Source organism: Schistocerca nitens, chromosome 8 (genome assembly GCF_023898315.1).
Source record: "Schistocerca nitens isolate TAMUIC-IGC-003100 chromosome 8, iqSchNite1.1, whole genome shotgun sequence".
Lineage (NCBI taxonomy): Eukaryota > Metazoa > Arthropoda > Insecta > Orthoptera > Acrididae > Schistocerca > Schistocerca nitens.
This window is the reverse complement of record NC_064621.1, coordinates 465,943,568-465,951,444: the sequence shown is the minus strand read 5'-3', so window position 1 is coordinate 465,951,444 and position 7,877 is coordinate 465,943,568. Positions and strand designations below refer to the sequence as shown.

Sequence of the window (7,877 nt, the reverse complement as noted above, 5' to 3'; positions counted from 1 at the left end):
TACATTACATTTGTCTATGTTAAGGGACAGTTGCCACTCCCTGCACCAAGTGCCTATCCGCTGCAGATCTTCCTGCATTTCGCTACAATTTTCTAATGCTTCAACTTCTCTGTATACTACAGCATCATCCGCGAATAGCCGCATGGAACTTCCGACACTATCTACTAGGTCATTTATATATATTGTGAGTCTTAGTGTCATGGCTTGCCGTTAGGCCCCCGGTACTGGTACGGCAACGTCGGATTGAAACAAGCACCGGTGTGCATTACAGCTGTAGTCTACGTGCATTTTGGCAAGTGAGCAGGTCTTTATTCGCAGAGCCGTTTTGTAAAAGCAACAGCACTAGTGCTGCTACACTTCGCGTGTATCAACACATTGAAGGAATATAAAGAGGTCCTCTTTCCACACCTGGGTTGAAGAACGTGATTCGTAAGTTCGAAGTAACTGGCAATTTGGGAATTCCTTCTGGGAGAGGCCACAAATTGTTGAAGAAGTGACGGTCGCCATGGCTGACGATCCTGGACGCAATGCGCGATCTTCAAGCGCTGCGTGAGCTTGTAAGGGGTTCACTAACCTGCTTGAGCAAATGTAATTTCATTGTATTGCTCACGCGCTGCCTGCGACAGGAAATATCTTTGCTGCAATAGAGTCGCATATCAGAGCAGTTTAGGCAGTTAGCTGCAGTGGCTCGCTGCTACAGTGCAGTTGTTGTCTCTCGCTCGTACAGCGCAGTTCATAGCCATATATTGTAAGGTAAATTTTATTATTTTTATTGGCATGCGCGTAGTTAAGTCACTTATCTGAGATGTTAGTACGAATTTGTGCCAATCTTTTTGTGATTCGTCAGCACCAGTTGACCCAGATTTGTAATATTCAATTTTTCATATGATGGATTGCAGATCTTTATCAATAATGTAAAAGATTTTCAGAATATAATTTTTACTAGTAACAAAAAAGGGAAGAAATAATTTTGCCTTAAATCATTACCAATCCCGATCCAGTCATTTATTTGAATGTGAATATTTCAGAAATTTTCTCAGATCACAGTCATGTGTTCTTTAGTGATCGGAAGACCAGCTGTGCAGCTATATCAAAAAGCAAAGTCAGTTTTTCTAATAATTCAGATCTCAGGCAAATGTTGTCCACTATTAGTAGACAGCACTGCACTAAGCTGTGCCATTTACGAGCAGATATATAGACAGCGTTATCCGGCAACACCATCATGAGGTAAGAATTTTTCAGTTTATTTCTGACGGACAGATTCAGATTGATTTCACTGGGCCGTGGCGTAGTGCTGCTTACGTCAAAATTTATCAGTTTTCATGAGTTAAGATATAACAAAAATAATTATCATTTTCAATTTTTGTACGGGAAGGTTACAAGCTGTGTCACGACAGCTGAAAATTCCGTGGTCCACCGTCCGAAAAGTGCAGCGAACAACCGTGAAGTGCTACCTCTAGTGCGGTTCCAGGCCGTCGCGGACGCAGATGCTCGTCAGATGGAGCAGCATTTATAGCCTGGAACGTAAAAATGGTACGCAATTAACAAATGTCACCAGGTAACGTGGCAATGAAAATGTCTCTCTTTCATTTGTGTATTCGTTATTTCTGTTCCACATATACTTAAGAACGTTTCCACAAAGTTTTGCCGCGCGGAGTGGCTGCGCGGTTTCAAGCGTCATGTCATGGACTGCGCGGCGCCTCCCGCCGGAGGTTCGAATCCTTCCTCGGGTATGTGTGTGGGTGTGTTGTTCTTAGCAGAGGTTAGGTTAAGTTAGTTTAAGCAGTGTGCAGGTCTAGGGACCGATGACCTAAGCAGTTTGGTCCCTTAGGAATTCACAGACGTTTGAACATTTGAACAAAGTTTCATTGATGTTTGCTCACTCTTTCCCATGGGGGGCCCTCACAAATAGCGAAAGTTTAATTATGACGAGCCTGTAGGTTACACAGAAAAATACAAAATGACTTATCACAGTAAAAGCTTCACTTTGTTCTTACAGTGTTGTTTTCACTTACGATGGCACGTACAACCGCTACAGCAATTTTGTGTATTGCGCTACGATCTCGGGTACAGCCCTCGTAATGCTGTAATAGGGATAGGGATTAATTTTTGGAATTGCTTCCAGTAGCTGGTAGTATACGCATTACAACGAAAACTTATTTTTTACGAGAATACAATTAGCAAAGACTTGTTTGTTTATTTGACTTTTGAAGTTCCATTCAAATTGGTTCAAAATGGCTCTGAGCACTATGGGACTTAACATCTTAGATCATCAGTCCCCTAGAACTTAGAACTAGTTAAACCTAACCAACCTAAGGATATCACACACATCCACGCCCGAGGCAGGATTCGAACCTGCGACCGTAGCAGTCGCGCGGTTCCGGACTGCGCGCCTAGAACCGCGAGACCATCGCGGCCGGCCATTCAAAGTGGTCAGAGTTGTCGTATGTCACATTCATTACGTTAAGAATCAGTATGCTGTCAGGTCAGACACAATGTGCGAGTATCTTAAGACATCTTGTACATTTTACCCAGTGTCTCGCTAACGTGTTATGATATCCGGAAATGCGCGATGCTATGGTAATGTTACCTATGACAGTGCCACTAAAGTGCAGTTATTAAATAGCGTTTTCCGAAGTCAATTCGCTAAAAACGACAAAGTTAAACATTCCAGAATATGAATTAAGAACAACTGCAACACGAGTAACTTAGAAGTAGGTATCCTAGGTAGCGAAGCAGCGTAACTCGTTTAATAAATACGAGCGTTCTGTTCCAGATCATATGCAGTTAGATTTCTTTCAGAGTAACTGCTATAATACCTGCATACTCAGCGATCATGTACAACCGCTCGGCCGACGAAAGACCCATACCTAAAGATTGTAAAGTTTCACAGCTCACGCCATACCCAACAAAAGATATCGAAGTAATCTGCTTAATTGTAGACCCATATCAATAATGTCAATTTGCAGTAGGACTTTGGAACATATACTGAGTTCGAACATTATGAATTACCTCGAAGAATACAATCTATTGATACATAGTCTCCTCCGGTTCTGAAAATATCGCTCTCGTGAAACATGTCTAGTTTTTTATTCGCATGAAGTAATGAGTGCTTTCGACAAGGAATCTCAAAATTATTTCTTATTTCTAGATTTCCAGAAGGCTTTTGACACCGTTCCTCGCAAGCAGCTTCTAGACAAAATGATTGCCTATGGGGTTCGTCTCAGTTGTGCGACTGGATTCGTATTTCTTGTCAGAAAGGTCACAGTACGTAGTAATATCTGGTGTTCCTCTAGGAAGTGTTATAAGCCCTCTGTTCCTCCTGATCTACATAAACTACATAGGAAACAATTTGAACAGCCCTCTTAGGTTCTTTGGCAACGGCCTTGCCGCATTGGATACACCGGTTCCCGTCAGATCACCGAAGTTAAGCGCTGTTGGGCGTGGCCAGCACTGGGATGAGTGACTAACCGGGCTGCCATGCGCTGTTGCCATTTTTCGGGGTGCACTCAACCTCATGATACCAACTGAGGAGCTACTCGACCGAATAGTAGCGGCTCCGGTCACAGAAAACCATCATAACGACCGGGAGAGCGATGTGCTGACCACACGCCCCTCCTATCCGGATCCTCAGCTGAGGATGATACGGCGGTCGGACGGTCCCGATGGCCCACTTGTGGCCTGAAGGCGGAGTGCTCTTAAATTGTTTGCAGATGATACTGTCATTTACCGTCTTGTAAAGTCATGACAGGATCAGAACCAATCGCAAAGTGATATAGACACGATATCTGTATGGTGCGAAAAGGGGCAGTTGACTCTAAATAACGAAAACTTCGAAGTCATCCACACGAGCATTAATAGAAACCGTTAAATTTCGATTACACGATAAATCACACAAGTTCAAAGTCTGTCAATTCAATTAAAGACCCAGGAATTATAATTAAGAAAAACTTAAACTGGAGCGACCACGTAAGATAATGTTGTGGGGAAGGCTAACCATAGACTGCGTTTTATTGACGGAACAGTTAGAAGACGCAAAAAACATGCTAAAGAGACTTCCTACATTAAATTTGCCCTTTTTCTGCTACACTATTGCAGCGTGGTATGGGGTCTGTACCAGATAGAATTAACGGGAGATACAGAAAAAGTTCAAAGAAGAGCAGCTCGTTTTGTTTTATAGCGAAATAAGGGAGAGTGTATCATACATATGACACGCGGATTGGGGTGGAAATCATCAATGCAAAGGCGTTTTTCCTTACGGAAAGGTCTTTTCACGAAGTTTTTAATCGCAAACTTCCTCCTTCGAAGGTGAAAATTGTCGTAATAAAACAAGAGAAATCAGAGTTCGCACGGAAATATTTAAGTGTTCGTTTTTCCCGTGTGTTTTTCGCGAGTGTGACAAAGGAGTAATAGTCCTAAGGTGGTTCGGTGAACACCCTGCCAGGCACTTAGGTGCGAATTGCAGCTTAGTCATGTACATGTAGATGAAGAAAATAGTTTTCTCCAGCTTTAAATGCTCAAGAATATTCGTCTGGAAAGGAAAAATGCTACGGTCCGGTAGGTATTTGGCAGAAAACGACTTTTCCCGAAATCGAACCCACTGCCACATTTCCGTTAACCATTCTTTTAAAAGTGTTAGCGATTTTGCCGAGTGATGTGCCACACTTTTGATCGGGTGTCACTGGGAACAGGGGCGAACGATGAAAAGAAGCATGCCATGAGCCTTTGATATCTTGATATCCTTTCATATCCCAACTAACGTTTTCATCCTGCAAACCTTAAGTCGAGCGTCTTCCCTCGAATTATCCTTTGGAATGGGTGCTTCCGGATGCCATGAAGAGCAAAATGTGCAGCCAACTGCAGGTGGTGCCTCATCTCGTTACTAAAAACACGCGTCGCTTAGGACTGGAAGATCGTCTCTCTGGTGTGGGGTGGCTAGCTGAAGTGGTAAAGACTGTCAATCTCGCTTTCAAGATGAGGGCGGAGCTCACCATTTGTAGTATCGCCAACAGGACCGACTGTGGACCTTTGGTACAGAACCGAGTGAAGAGTCTGAAATGAGAGGCTCGGACTGTTTTGTGACTTTGCAGGTTGTAGATTCCTCGACTTGCGTCATAGGGTGGTGGGTTTTGGAGTTCCGCTTAATAGGTCAGGCGTCCATTACACACTGAAATAGACTAGATAGGTAGCGGAGTCTGTGTGGAGGGGACTGGGCGGTTTTCTTTTTAGGATAGAGGGTCTCGGGAAACTACAGGATGGGTGTCATTCTAAAAGGATGAAAGGCAAACACAGGAAAGTAGTCCTAGAAACAATCGATATTGTAGTTGTCAACTGTCGTAGCTGTGTTGGAAAAGAATGAGAGCTCGTAGCGTTAAGAGAAAGCATTGAAGCTCAAATCGTTACAGGTACTGAAAGCTGGCTGAGGCCGGAGGTAAGTTGAGCCGAAATTTTTACAAAAGACCTAACAGTTCTCAGAAAGGATAGACTAAATACAGTTGGTACTGGAGTGTTTATTGCTGTCAGAAGTAGTTTATCTTTTAGTGAAACAGATGCGCATGGTTCCTATGAGTTAGTATTAGTAGAGGTTATACTTGACAACCAGAATAAATTATTAATTGGTTCCTCGCCTATTCAGATGATACAGTTGCTGAACAGTTCAGAGGAAACTCGAGTCTCATTCCAAATAGGTTCCTCACTCATAGAACTAAAGTTGGTGGTGGCTTCAATCGACACTCGATATGCTGGCGAAAATACATGTTTCAAGTCGGTGGTAGATGTAAAACGACGTCCAAAATCGTAATGAATATTTTTTCCGAAAATTATTTTCAACAATTATTTCAGGAGCCCACTCGAAGTGTAAATGGTTGCGAAAACATACTCGACTTCTTGGCATATAATGCTGAGGAAATAGGGAGTATCAGGTCAGGTACAGAGATTGTTGTAACAAGACTGAATACTGTAACATCCAAATTTACCAAAAATAAACGAAAAGTATATCTATTTTTAAAGAAGGAGATAAAAATTCACTTACAAGGTTTCCTGAGATAAGGTGTTCACCCCTTTCAATCTGGCTATGTAAGCGCAGACCAGAAGTGGTTTGAATTCAAAGAAATACGAGGGCTATTCGGAAAGTAAGGAACGATAGGTCGCGAAATGAAAACCACAGTGAAAATCAAAACTGCTTTATTTGCAACAGTTAGCTACAGCTTCCAGCTATTTCTCTCCATAGTTGCCGATCCGACTTAGACGTTTGTCGTAGCGTTGTACCAACTTTCCATTACTCTCGTTATAGAAGGCAGCCGCCAGTGCTTTCCGCCAATTCTCTGCGCTGGCCTACAGCTCGTTGTCTGTGCCTCAATGTTGTCTTCATAGCCAGCGGTTCATGTGAGCAGAGATGACACTCAGAGGGAGATAATTACGGGCTATATTGTGCGTAATCAAACATTTGCAACTGAAAAAGATGCGGGAGCATCTTCATTGCCCCTGCAGAATGCGGCTGAGAATTGTCTTGTAGAAGAAAGCGAACGACAGTTATGTAATGTTGGCTGCATAGCTTCAGGCGAAATTTCTTACCAAGACCTCTTACTTGGCGGGAGACACTATTGTTCTAGGTATCTTTATGTGCTCCCTTGTGCTCAGAACTAAAAAGAATGACGTAATGCGATCGACGGGCATACTAGAGACACTGTCCAACACACCTGTGCAAAACTTCATCGGATTTTCACTGTGGTTTCCATTTCGTGACCGATCGTTCCTTACTTTCCGAATAACCCTGTAGTATGGACGGCAATTCAGAGATACATACCAAATAAATAAATAAGTAATAGTATTGATCCCCCCATGGTACAGATCAGACCACTACTGCGGAAGCAACGAAAAAAGCTTGCCAAATTTAAAAGAACAAAAAATCTCCAAGATTGGCGATGCTTTACTTAAGTTCGTAACTTAGCGTGGAATTCAATGCGAGATGCTTTTAATAGTTTCCACAAAGAAACTCTGTCTCAAAATCTGGCAGAAAATAGATAGAGGTTCTGGTAACATGTGAAGTACACCAGCGGCAAGAGACAATACCGTTACTGCGTAATAGCAATGGTAATGTCACTGATGACAGTGCCACTGTAAGTAGGCTGTTTAGGTTTTTATGTTGGTAATGCCACGTAGTGCTCTGTATGAAAATCGCTGTCTGCGCTGTGTGCAGTCTGTGGCTGGTTGGACTCATTGTTGGATGTGAACAGCGCGTAGCGTTGGGCTGTTGGAGGAGAGCCGCCAGCAGTGGTGGATGTGAGGAGAGAGATGCCAGAGTTTTGATGAGTCACTGTGAGCGGACGATATGGGCGTGTCCAGTCAGAAAAAGGAAATTTGTTTAATTGGATGTGATTTTTGAACACTGTTAAGGTAAATACATTGTTTGTTCTCTATCAAAATCTTTCGTTTACTAACTATGCCTATCAGTAGTTAATGCCCTCAGTAGTTAGAATCTTTTATTTAGCTGGCAGTATTGTGGCTCGCTGTATTGCAGTAGTTCCAGCAACGAAGACTTTTGTGAGGTAAGTGATTCATGAAAGGTATAGGTTATTGTCAGTCAGGGCCATTCTTTTGTGGGGATTATTGAAAGTCAGATTGCGATGCGCTAAAAATATTGTGTGTCAGTTTAGTGATGATCAGAATAAGTAAAGAGAGAACTGTCCTAGTACGTTCAGTTTTGTTCAGCTGTTTGAAAATCAAATGACGTAGGAGTTTTTCCAGCACTGTCATTATTTACATACAAAGGGGAAGTTGCATATGTCGATCCTTAGCCAGGATACCTCACTGGAACCTTCTGATTTGTTCTTGTTGTTTGAGTAATTAGTGTAGTTATTGTTTATTGCTAGCGCGTA

The 7,877-nt window shown here is 42.6% G+C and overlaps 1 pseudogene; it reads left to right on the top strand.

Annotated features, from left to right (window-relative positions):
- The first annotated feature begins 3,376 nt into the window (after positions 1-3,376).
- LOC126199871 (5S ribosomal RNA) lies at positions 3,377-3,494 on the top strand (annotated as a pseudogene).
- The last annotated feature ends 4,383 nt before the right edge of the window (positions 3,495-7,877 follow it).